This window comes from Meleagris gallopavo, chromosome Z, assembly GCF_000146605.3.
Source record: "Meleagris gallopavo isolate NT-WF06-2002-E0010 breed Aviagen turkey brand Nicholas breeding stock chromosome Z, Turkey_5.1, whole genome shotgun sequence".
Taxonomy (NCBI): domain Eukaryota; kingdom Metazoa; phylum Chordata; class Aves; order Galliformes; family Phasianidae; genus Meleagris; species Meleagris gallopavo.
The window spans coordinates 57353405-57365205 of NC_015041.2; the positions used below are offsets into that span (position 1 = coordinate 57353405).

The 11801-nt window shown below is 44.5% G+C and overlaps 1 protein-coding gene and 1 long non-coding RNA gene across 2 annotated transcripts in view; one reads left to right on the forward strand and one right to left on the reverse strand.

Moving 5' to 3' along the window:
• The first annotated feature begins 4375 nt into the window (after positions 1-4375).
• Positions 4376-11801, forward strand: part of ANKRD34B (ankyrin repeat domain 34B) — a 12169-nt gene continuing 4743 nt past the window's right edge. The window contains 4 exon segments of the mRNA XM_010726100.3: positions 4376-6127; positions 9699-9764; positions 10467-10585; positions 11121-11244. The gene's annotated coding sequence lies outside the window, so the exon portion shown is untranslated.
• Positions 6770-11801, reverse strand: part of LOC116217551 — a 7128-nt gene continuing 2096 nt past the window's right edge. The window contains exons 2-3 of the long non-coding RNA XR_004162232.1: positions 8890-9020; positions 6770-6849 (exon numbers count right to left, since the gene is read on the reverse strand). This is a non-coding gene — a long non-coding RNA (uncharacterized LOC116217551). The remainder of the gene's footprint in view (positions 6850-8889; positions 9021-11801) is intronic.

Genomic DNA, 11801 nt, shown 5'->3' on the forward strand with positions numbered 1-11801 from the left:
TTGTTTGTTTTAAGTCTAATTATCTTTCTAAAAAAGCTCTGGTGTGATAAACTCTTTTTTAGGTGATTTCTGTTAGCTATCATAAGCGCAACAAAACAATGCAATAAAGGACAGGAGGCACAATTAGAAAGTGCACATGAGAGCTGCAGAAACCACACAGGTGAGGATGCCTAAACAGCAGAACTGATGAACCATGCACAAGTGCAGCCTGCCTCCATTCCTTACATAATTTGCACAATGGGTGTTCAACGTACATGCCTATCTCAGACTGTATAGAAAGAATATTAACAATGTGAGTGTGGTGCAGAGAACAACAACAACAAAAAAAGATAATTAGAACTGCAAGAAGAAACACTGCGGACATTCTCCCGACTTAGCTTTTTAAAGACGAGGTTAAAGAGTAGCTGAAGAACCTGTGCTTGGGATGTTTGTCTTAGTGGCTTATTCATACGTTCATCAGCTCTTAGTCATGCCTGTGCCTGACCGATCCTGTGAAGTACTTTAAAAAGTAGAACAGCACAAATCTCTTTCACAGTCCTCCTGGAAACTTATCTCCTGCAATGCCTAAGAAAGCCCTTCATAGCATCAAGGCTGCTGGCACTCCGTGTGTATTATACAGAATACAACTGTTTCACTGTTACTTTGCCTTGAACTACCCTATTTGTTTACTGGATTCACCTGTTGTCTTTTATTACATGCCAAGATTATGAAGTCTTTGAGGCAGCAGCTTTTTAAATAGATGAGTGCAGAATTTTGCACAAAACATCACCACAGACCCCGCATTTAACAGCATTTGCAGGGGAGAGAAGACAGTTACCACAGGTACCACTGTAACATCCACACATCCTCACCACAGAAAGTTAGCATGGCAAAAGGTAGTCAGAACTTCTGCAGAATATTGTGTGTGTGCTCACTTTCGCAGTGAGCTTTTGTGAGATTTGGCATTCCACTAAAATATCCGTGGGATATCACAGACATCTGCAGGAAATGCTGTCATTCACAGTCCTGTCAAAAAGGACCTGGGGGTACCTGGGAATGGCAAGCTGGATGTGAGTCAGTAATATGCTCTCGCAGCCCAGAAAGCCAACCATATCCTGGGCTGCATCATAGGAAATGTGGCCAGCAGGGTGAAGGAGGTGATCCTGTTCCTGTTCATTGCAGGGGAGTTGGACTGGATAACCTTTAAAGGTCCCTTCTAACTCAAGTGATTCTATGATTCTATGATGAAGGATAGTCCACAAGCATCACTGAGGCAACAAGCAGACAAACTAGTGCAATAATGTGATCAGGAGTAATCAGCATAAATTCACCCAGGGAAGTCATGCTTGACCAATCAATTGTGTATGAAATTACTGGCCTGGTAATGAGAAGAAGCAGTAGATATTGTCTGCCTGGATGTTGATAAAGTCTTTGACTTCTCTCCTCTAATGAAGGTAGTGAAGGAATTAGAAAGTGAGGTATGTGAGGAACAGGTAGGGGAATTGTGCTACTTTAGTCTGGAGTAGAAAATGTTGAGATGATACCATATCACTCTACAACTACCGGAAATGAGGTTGCAATGAAAAGGGTGTTGGTCTCTTTTCTCAGATGATGAGTGACAACATGCAAATTGTGCCAGGGAAGGTTTAGATTGGATATTAGGAAGAATTTCTTCACATTGAAAGTGGTCAAATATTGGAACAAGCTGCCCAGGAAAGTGGTGGAGTCCCCATATCTGGAGGTATTTAGGATACTTTTGGTTGTGGAACCCAAGCACCAACTGAGGCCACCCACCTGGAAAGTGGCATTGTAGCAAAGGACCTGAAGGTCCCAGTAGACACCAAGTTGATCATAAGTGAGCCATCTGCCCCTGAGACAAAGAAGACAAGAGGTGTCATGTGCTGAGTTAGGCAAAGGATTGCATCAGGCTGAGGGATGTAATCCTCTCTCCTCTGCATTGGTGGGGATGATGTGTCCAGTTCTTCCTTTCCCTTCCCAAGTACATGAGAGACGTGAAGCTACTGGAGGGTGTTCAACAAATGGCCATTAAGATGACAAAGGACCTGGAGCCTCTCTCCTGTAAGGAAAGACTGAGAGATGGACTGTTCAGTTGTGAAGAAAGGCTGAGACAGCTGAGACTGTTCTGCCTGGAGATGCTCAGCGGTGATTATACCAGTGCATATAAATCCCACAGGAGAGAGTGCAGATAGCATGGAGCCAGGCTTTTCTCAGTGGTGCCAAGGAACAGATCAAGAGGTAATGGTCACAAATGGAAACAGATTCATCTGAACATCAGGAAATACTTCTTTATTGTGTCAGAGACTGGTACAGGCTGCCTAGAGAGGCTGACTATTATTGGAGTCCTGGACTTTATGGATCTGGGCCAAATACCATGCAGATACAGTTCTGTGGCGGACCTGCTGGAGTGAGAGGGATTGACCAGATGATCTGTAAAGGTTCCTTCCAATCCTGTCGAGTCTGTGATTCTGCAAAGGTGTCCTAAACGAGTAATACGGTCTGAAATTCCATTGGCTTTTTGTAGTAACCGGAAAGTCCATTGCAGAAAAAGTTTGTATGATCAGTTTAGAAAAACGGTATCCAAGGAGTTAAGGTCATAGAATCATAGAATATCCTTAGCTAGAAGGGATGCATGAGCATTATCAAGTGTAACTCCACACAAAGCAATCTGAGACATAAACTAGATCTGATGAGAGTGCTTTCCAAATGTTTCTTGAACATCAAAAGGCTTGAAGCTGTACGCACTGCCCTGAGGGGAACCCATTCCATACCCACTGCCTTGTGGGGCGGAATCTTTCCCTAACCCCCCCAAATTCTCCCCTGACACAGCTCCATGCTGTTCCCTCAGGTCCTGTTACTGTCACAAGAAAGCAGAGCTCAGTTCTACCCTCTGCTCCCCATGAAGAATCTGGAGAATAGCGTATTGAGGTTACCCTTTAGTCTTCTCTTCTCTGGGCTGAACAAACCAAGTGACATCATATACTCCTCCTAAGTCAGACCTCTTTGTTGCCCCCCTTTGGACTCATTTTAAGATTTTATATCCTCAGATAACCTCAGAAACATAGCACATGGCAGCTGTGAGAAGATACTGACACATTGTATTTGACAGGATTTATTTTTTTTTTTAAACTTCTGTACTCCTGAGTTAGTAATGAAGAACATACAGGTTGTTCAGTTGGAATAAAATGTCACTTATTAAAACCTCTTCTAGTGCCAAAGATGATTTCCAACCACTCTAGAAAATACAGAGTAGCCTCTGTAGAGTAGCCAGAGTAGATGAATCCAAATAAAGCATCCTTGCATTAAAGTGGTATTGCAGAGAAACTTCCATGTACTAGTAACAAAAACAAACAAACAAACAAACAAGATCGCAGGACTTATTTTCTGCCAAGTTGGTTCACTGTTAGGCAACATCAAGTACCAAGAAAGAAAAAAAAAGTCTTTCCTGACATGTTTTAATTATGGATGCTTCTGAAGAGGAAGCAACAGAGAGAAAACATGCAATATAAGGTAATCCTATATTGATATGGGGGCCTTCAACTCCAAATGGGGCTACAGGTACCCCTGCAAAGAGAAACATATCAAAATAAGTATCTGGATGGATTTAGGCTTGTTTAATAATGAAGAAAATTAGAATTACAGAATCATAGAATTCTTAGACTTGGAAGGGACCTTTAAAAGCCATTCTAGTCCAAATCCCATGCAATGAACAGGAACACATACAGCTAAATCAGGTTGCCCAGATCCTTCCTTGCCCTGGAAGTCTCCAGGGCAATTTATGAAACAGCAGACCTTGTAGCCTTCCTACAAATAAACAGAACCCAACCCTTTTTTTTCTTCTTTTTCCTTGCAGTTTTGCTAACTGAAATAGCTGGGGATTATTGCAGAGTAAAAGTTGAGTACACCCCAAGGTAGAACTGCTTCAGGCTCCCCTGAAAAAGATCTCAGACAAGTATCTCAGCATCTCTTATGGCTCTAGGTGATCATTTTTACTTAATGAATGGTACTCTTGGGGCAGACCTGTAAGTTGTTCAAAGTGCAGGTTCCCTGTAGGCACTAAAAGCCACAGCCATGTTTCCAGTAGAGTTTGGACACTGCCACAGACAGGCTGTTTTTGAGCTTGTTTGGGCAGTCAGCCAGAGTCAATGAGCAACAGGTCATCTTCACATTAAATGCCAATAAATAAATGCCCCTAGGTGGTGGGAAGCAGCAAGGATTTTAGGCGGGTTGTTTCTTCACAACCGCCCTTTGCCGTGAAGGGAGAACGGCGTGGCCAGGAGATCACTTTGTAAAGGACAGCCATGTCTGGCTGAGGGAAATGGAGGCAGTGGTGGACACCGGAAAGCCAAGAGCCCGTGAAGGGAGACCACTGCCACGAGGAGATGTGCAGCAAGGTGTGGGGGCCTCCTGCAGCCATCCCCTGAGGAGGTGGCAGGGATGGCTGGGGCAGCAGGCAGGTGCGTGAACGAGGCAGCGGAGCGCGGCTGTGAGGCAGCACGCTGTGTCAGACGTGGGCGCCCGCTGCCTCCCGCTAAGCGCGACCCGAGAGAGCCTACGTCTGCGCAGCGGGGAACCCCCCTCCGCCTCACGTCTCGCCCCGCTGGCCGCCGGCCCCTTTATAAAAGCAGGCGGAACTTTCACTTCATGCCTGAGCGCGTGGCGGGGAGGCGCGGCTCTGACTGAGATCGCGGCGGGCGGCGGAGCGCCGCGCGGACCCCGAGGAGCCGCGAGGGGAACAGGTGAGGAGCGAGCGGGCCGGTGAGACGGCAGCCGGCGGCATCGGCATCGGGAGCTCTCCAACGCTCTTTTGAGGCAGAGCACGGTGAGTGGGACGACTGCAGGCAGCGCCCAGACCGCCCTCAGCTCTGCCTGGCGGAGGGGCAAATGCTCGTGGCTGTGGGGAGTCGCGCCTTGGTGCCCGAAACCCGGCTTGGTCCCGGCAGCTCCCCGGGGCTGTGGGGGGAAACTTTGGCTCTGTTGTAATTTGTTAATTAGAAGTTGTTTCTTACGTGCGGTTAAATGTCAGCGGGGGAGATCGGAGTTGTTATACCGGCTAGGAGAGTTCACAGAGTTAAGTTGAATCACGGGTGCGCTGACGGCTTTGAGCTCCTTCAGTGGCTGAGCCCGTCTCTAACAGAGGAGAGAATCGCTGGCTTAATTGTAGTGGAATTATTTTAGACTTCCTGAACGCTGCTATGAAAAGTTGTGTGTAGCTGAGAGGGTGGGGCATACCAAGAAAATTTGGTTTTAACTTTGAATAAGTGAGGAACATCTTGCAAAAACATCAATTCACAGCATCCTTTGCTATGTTCACTTAGTGAAAATGCCTGTACATTATAACAGTGAGTATTTAGCCCTTTAGTTTTGTGGCAATTTCCATTCTTACCTGTAACAAAATGCTGTCACCTGGTAAGTAGAGTGATAGAATGGTTTGACTTGGGAGGGACCCTTAAAGGCTCTCTAGTCCAGCTCCCCTGCAGTGAGCAGGGACACTGACAGCTGCATCAGTATGCTCACAGATCAGGAAGCAAAGGGTACAGGACAAAAATAAATTAAAAAAAAAAATTGCTAAAACTTCTAAGTTCCATTGGCTTTTCCCACTTTGATGCCAGCAGGACCTCTGTCAGAATAGGGATCTAGGTTATCACCACTGTGAACTTGCCTGTCAGACCTCAAGATAGGACTCAGCACAGACCCACAGTACTGCCTCACTACTTCTTGAAAACAAACCATCTTTGCCTTCAAAAATTCATTTTCATTCTAACAGGTGCCTTGTGCTTCTTCATCCCAGTCTCCTGGACAATTTATCTCTTTAAAAATAAAATTAATTTATCTACAGAAAGAATAAGTGTTTCTGGAATGCGATTTGCACAAGAACATTAGAAATTTGTGAATGTTCTGAAAGACCAGCTTATAATCTGCAAAGTCACGCAGTTCCTCATTCCTTGATGTGCTGTCCCAGCACCAGTCTGGCTCCTGTGGCTCTCCTCACATCTCAGTAACACATGCAGTTGTTCCTGGCATCACAGCTACTGAGATTAGAGCATGTATAATCCCAATTTGTTTAATTATCAACTGAGTAAATCTTACAGGGAGACTGCTTGAACTGTGACTTTCACTTCAAGTATCTGTAAGTACTATGCATTTTTGTTGGGTTATTTTTGTTGTTATTGTTGTTGTTACTTGTAAACACAAGTATTACATATATCACATTTTGGAGCAGCATGTACTCTGTCTAGGTGTGTTTCCATTCAGCCAATGTCACTCTGGTCTTACAGAAATCTGTCTGCACTTTGTTCCCACAATAGCAATTTTATGATGACATGGTCCTGTAAGGGGTGACACATTCTCCTGTAAGGACAGATTCTGCAGATGAAATCATGGTTATGGTGCCTAACTTTCAAGAATGTATTCTGTATTATTCATTTACAGATACTGATAACTCTTCTGGTGTTAGCAGGTCAGGTTCATGCAACATGTGCTGCATGTCTTGTGGTTACCTCTTCACCACTGTGAGGGCAAGAGATGCTTACTGATGGCTCTTGATCTGTTCTCAGCTGGGCATGCCATATCTGTGTAAATGCAGATGCATGCCTATGGCCAGTGTAGATATGGTAGTCAGCAATAAAGGATTTTCCTTCCAGTAGTGTATTCTGCATCCTGCATGTCTTTCGGTGCTTGCACCATCCCCTCACTATCCCATCCCTTCGGATGTCAGTCTTGGAGGGCAGAAGAATCCTGGAATGCTGGATGCTCCTCAAGAAGGAAGTTGTAAAGATGCAGGAGTGAGTTGTCCCCCTGTGCTGTAAGATGAAGTGGTGTGGCTGAACAGGGAACTGAAGAGTTTACCTCCTGTGGAAGAAGGTACAGGCAACTCAGGGAGACTATAGGGAAGTTGCTAAGATATGCAGGAAGAAAATCAGAAACGCTAAAGCCCAGTATGAGCTCAACCTGGCCACTGTGGTAAAGGACAATGGAAAAATGTGTTTACGAATGTACCAATAATTTAAGTGCCAATGAGAATCTCCATCCTTTACTGAATGTGGTGGGGAACATGACCACTGAGGGTAAAGAAAAGGTTGAGGTTCTCAATGCCTGTTTTACATCTGTCTTTAATAGTCATCATCTGGGTACTCTATCCCCTGACCTGGAAGTCTGAGGTAGGGAGCAGAATAAACCCCCCACAACTCAGGAGGAAACAGTCAGAGACCTGCTACTGCACCTGGACTGTCACAAGTCCATGGGGCCAGATGGGATCCATGCAAGGGTGCTGTGGGAGCTGGTGGAAGTGACTGCCAAGTTGCTTTCCACCATCCATCAGCAGCCCCTGTCTACTGGAGATGTCCCAGAGGACTGGAGATTTGCCAGCATGATTCCCATCTGCAAGAAAGGTCATAAGGAGGATCCAGGGAACTACTCAGGCCTGTCAGCCTGACATCTGTGCCAACGAAGGATAAGGAACAGGTCATCTTGAGTGAGATTACATGGCATGTGTGGGACAGCCAGGGATTCAGGCCCAGCCAGCATGGCTCCATGAAAGGTAGGTCCTAGTTGACCAATCTCACCTCCTTCTCTGACCTGGTAGTCTGCCTGCTGAATGAGGGAAATGCTGCTGGTGTAGTCTGCCTAGACATCAGCAAAGCCTTTGACAATGTCTGCCATAGTATTCTCTGGGAAAAGGTGGCAGCCTGTGGCTTGGACAGGTACACTCTTTGCTGGGTAAGGAACTTGCTTTGGGGCCAGGTCCAGAGAGTGGTGGTGAATGGAGTCCAACCCAGTTGGCGACTGGTCCTGAGTGGTGTTTCCCAGGGGCTGGTATTGGGGCCCAATCTATTTACAGTCTTTACTGATGATTTGGCTAAAGGAATTGAGTGTACCCCTGTAAGTGTGTAGATAACACCAAGTTGAGGGGAAGTGTCAATCTGCCTGAGGGTAGCCCTACAGAGGGATCTGGACAGGTTGAATAGGTGGGCTGAGGCCAGTGGGAGGACATTCAACAAGATCAAGCGTTGGATTCTCCACTTTGGTCACAACCCCAGGCAACGCTACAGACAGGGCAGAGTGGCTGGAAGGCTGTGCAGAGGAAAAGGACCTGGGGGTGTTCATTGACACTCAGCTGAACAAGAGCCAGCAGTGTGTCCATGTAGCCAAGGCCAATGGTATCCTAGCTTGTATCAGAAATAGAGCAGCCAGCAGGAGCAGGGAATTGATTGTTCTCCTGTACTCTGCTCCGCTGAAGCTCCACCTCAAGTACTGTGTTCAGTTTTGGACCCTTCACTATGAGAAAGACATGGAGGTTATGGAGCATGCTCAGAGAAGAGCAATGAAGTTGTGAGGGGTTGGAAGCACAAGACTTTGAAGAGCAGCTGAGGAAACTGGGTTTGCTCAGCCTCAAGAAGAGGCTCAACAGAGACTTTATTCCCCTCTATAGCTGCCTGCAAAGGAGTTTGTGGTGAGGTGGGGATCAGTGAGAGGATGAGGGGTGATGACCTGAAGCTGTGCCAGAAGAGGTTGGATATTAGGAAGAATTTCTTCTCCAAAAGAGGGGTTAGGCACCAGAATGGGCAGCCCAGGGAAGTGGTTGAATCACCGTCCCTGGAGGTGTTTAAGGAAAGGGTAGATACAGCACTTAGGGATGTGATTTAGTGGGCAGTATTAGTGATAGGTGGACATTTGGTTTAGATGATCTTCGCAGTCTTTTCCAACCTTAATGATTCTATGATCATAGCAGCATGCAAGCACCTCATCATCTTTTTTTGCAGCTTTTTGTTACAGCTGTCTGTTCATAGTTGAATAAGTGAATGAGGCTAGATGCTTCTTCAGGCTGCTGCTGATCTCTGTTTAATTAAGAAAGTCGAAGTTATTTAGAAATTGAGCTTTAAGTGACCTTACCTTTGCTATGGCAAAATAGAGTCTTCCAAGTAGAAAACCTGCTCCAAACATTTAAACGCTACTGGCTTAGGCTATCCTTACACTACTGTCACTTAATTCCATAGTTCAGTTGAAGTATATGAAGACAGCACCTGTAAGCAAGTGGTAGCATTTGATCAGATAACAGAAAAACAGTCTCATTTTCTTGCTGAATGGCTCATTCTCAACTCCTCCTGTGCCTGTTATTTAATGCTCTTCTAACCAAAGAATTTCTGCAGATGAAAAGACTTCTATTAGTGCTGTGTACCGTCACGTAAGTAATGCAAGCAGGTAGGTACCAAAAGATAAGTCTGAAAGAAATATAAAATCACTGGTGACTTACAGATATTTAAAAAATGAGGAGAGGCTGTGTCAGAACTCCAGCATGCGTGCTATCTAAAAGATGTTTCTCTTTAACTTGTGTCCTGACACCTTGAATGCACTAGTTAATTGGACAGTTCTTTTTAATAATAGACTTGATGATAATCTTGAGTGCTTTACACCTCAAAAATACGTATTTCATAATAATGGTTTGTACATCAATAAAAGCTGAGAGAGACAATACTGCATCATGAAACTTCACTATAATGGAATGAATCCTTAAAGAAGTTTCAGTCCAATTTGTTTTAAAATATAGTTTTATCAAGAAAAAAAAATTTTAAAAAGAACAAAATCCAATGAAAGAAAATGATATTATCTCAGTGGCATCTCTGTTCTCACCAGTGATAAGCAGTGTCCATGAGGACAGAGAAATAAGCATGAAACCCATGCACTAACTGTTCTCACTGCAGCTGAGGAGCTGGCGTGTCACAGCTGGACAAAGGCACCTCTACCTATGGCAAGGGTGGAAATCTGAGGTAAGCATGTCACATGTATTTCAGCTGACTTTTATGTTGCTGTTTCTTGGACATATAGAACAACAGAAAAAAAGTACATTGATACTGTCTTTTGACTTCGGAATTCAACATAAAACATCAGTTTTGAAGAAAAACAGAATGAAGTTACTACTTCTCAGCTATTCACCAGAATATTACTAATACTCCCTATGGTAAATAAGTGTGTTCATTTCATTTGCAATTAAATTAATTTGACATTTTTGTTTCTCTAGAAATAAATTGTAAATAAACAAATTTGGTTTTTCATACCCAATCTTGTTTTTAAATCATATTGCTCTGCCTGTTCTTAAATGCTGATTTTTCTTTTGTCTCTGAAGACTTTTCTCTAAACAAAAAATAATTTAGTATCAAAGGCCATCTAGTCCAAATCCCCTGCAATGAACAGGGGCACCTATAGCTCCATCAGGTGCTTGGAGCCCTGTGCTGTCTGACCTGGAATGTCTTCAAGGACGGGGGGCATCTACCATCTCTTTGGGCAACCTGTTCCACTGCCTCACTACCCTCACTGTAAAAACAAGCAAACAAAAGAAAAACCCACAAACTTTTTCTTTATGTCTAACCTAAATCTGCTCTCTTTGAGTTTAAAACCATTTCCCCTTGCCCTATCACAACTGACACCATTAAGGAGTCTGTCCGTTTGTTTCTTCACTCTCCTTCCTTTAGATACTGAAAGGTCACTATTAGGTCTCGCTGGAGTCTTCTGCAGGACGAAAAGCCCTGTCCTCATAGGAGAGGTGTTCCATCCCTCATTCAGAGGCCCTCGTCTGAACGTGCTCCAACAGGTCTGTGTCTCTCCTGTACTGAGAACTCCCCATCTGGACACAGTACTCCAGGGGAGGTCTCACCAGCACAGAGCAGAGGGGCAGGATCACCTTCCTCATGGTGCTGGCCATGCTACTTTTGATGCAGTCCAGGATACGGTTGGCTTTCTGGGCTGTGAGGGAACATTGCCTGCCCATGTCCAGCTTGCCATCCATCAGTACTGCCAAGTCCTTTTTGGCAGGGCTGTGCTCTATCCTTCCATCCCCCAGCTTGTACTGATAGTGAGGGTTGCCACGACCCATAGGCAATACCTTGTACTTGGATTTGTTCAACCTCATGAGGTTTTCCTTGGGCCCCTGCTCAGCCTGTCCAGGTCTCTTTTGATGACTTCCTATCCCTCGGGCGTATTGACTGCACCCCTCAGCTTGGTGACTTCAGCAAACATGCTGAGAGTACACTTGAGCCACTGTTTATGTCATTAAGCTCCTATTTTTTTCATATGAAACCCTCCAGATTTTCCTACATACTATTGAATGTGTTTTTTTTTTCTTTTAGAGCTGATGCTTTTTGCGCAGGCAGTGGATTACACTCAGCTCCACGACAAGCACAGCAGCGTTGGCATCACTTCATTTGTGCAGTTTCACTCAAACTAGTGAGTTTTCCAAGCACCGTAACTAAGGTAATGTTCTTCTGCAAATGTTACTACTTTACTTTTATAAAAGAGATAAGTCTTCTAAGACTTAAAAGTTAATTCTTAGCTAAACAAAGTGTGCTCGTGCTTTTCTTCTTTATTAAGACCCAGTAACCTGTTTTTTTCCTCATTAATTTGTAGATGTTTAGCACGTCATTTGATAAGAAAAAATAGAAGTGGCCCAGGTACTCGCAGGAATTCAGTGAAAACAAATGCTGTAGTGTTCATCTTGTTCTTGCTTCCAACGGTTTGAATCAGGAGTGCTACAACTGCTGCAGAGTCACTTGGGTGTAGTCAGTATAAAGCCATTACAGTGTGAAGAAAGAGAAAACATAGTGACAGCTTCATTTTAAGCATCTATAAATATTTTTAATATTATTAAAAAAAAAAAAAGTGTTTCTGAAAGTCTAGGAGGTGGGAATATCTTCCCCCCCTCCTCCTCCCTCCTTCATAGTCTTAAAGGAGTGTTAACAAATTTATAGGAGCAATTCAAACAGCTAATTTTTCTCCCTCCCCGTCCTCCCCCTTGTCCCCTCCCCCCTTCT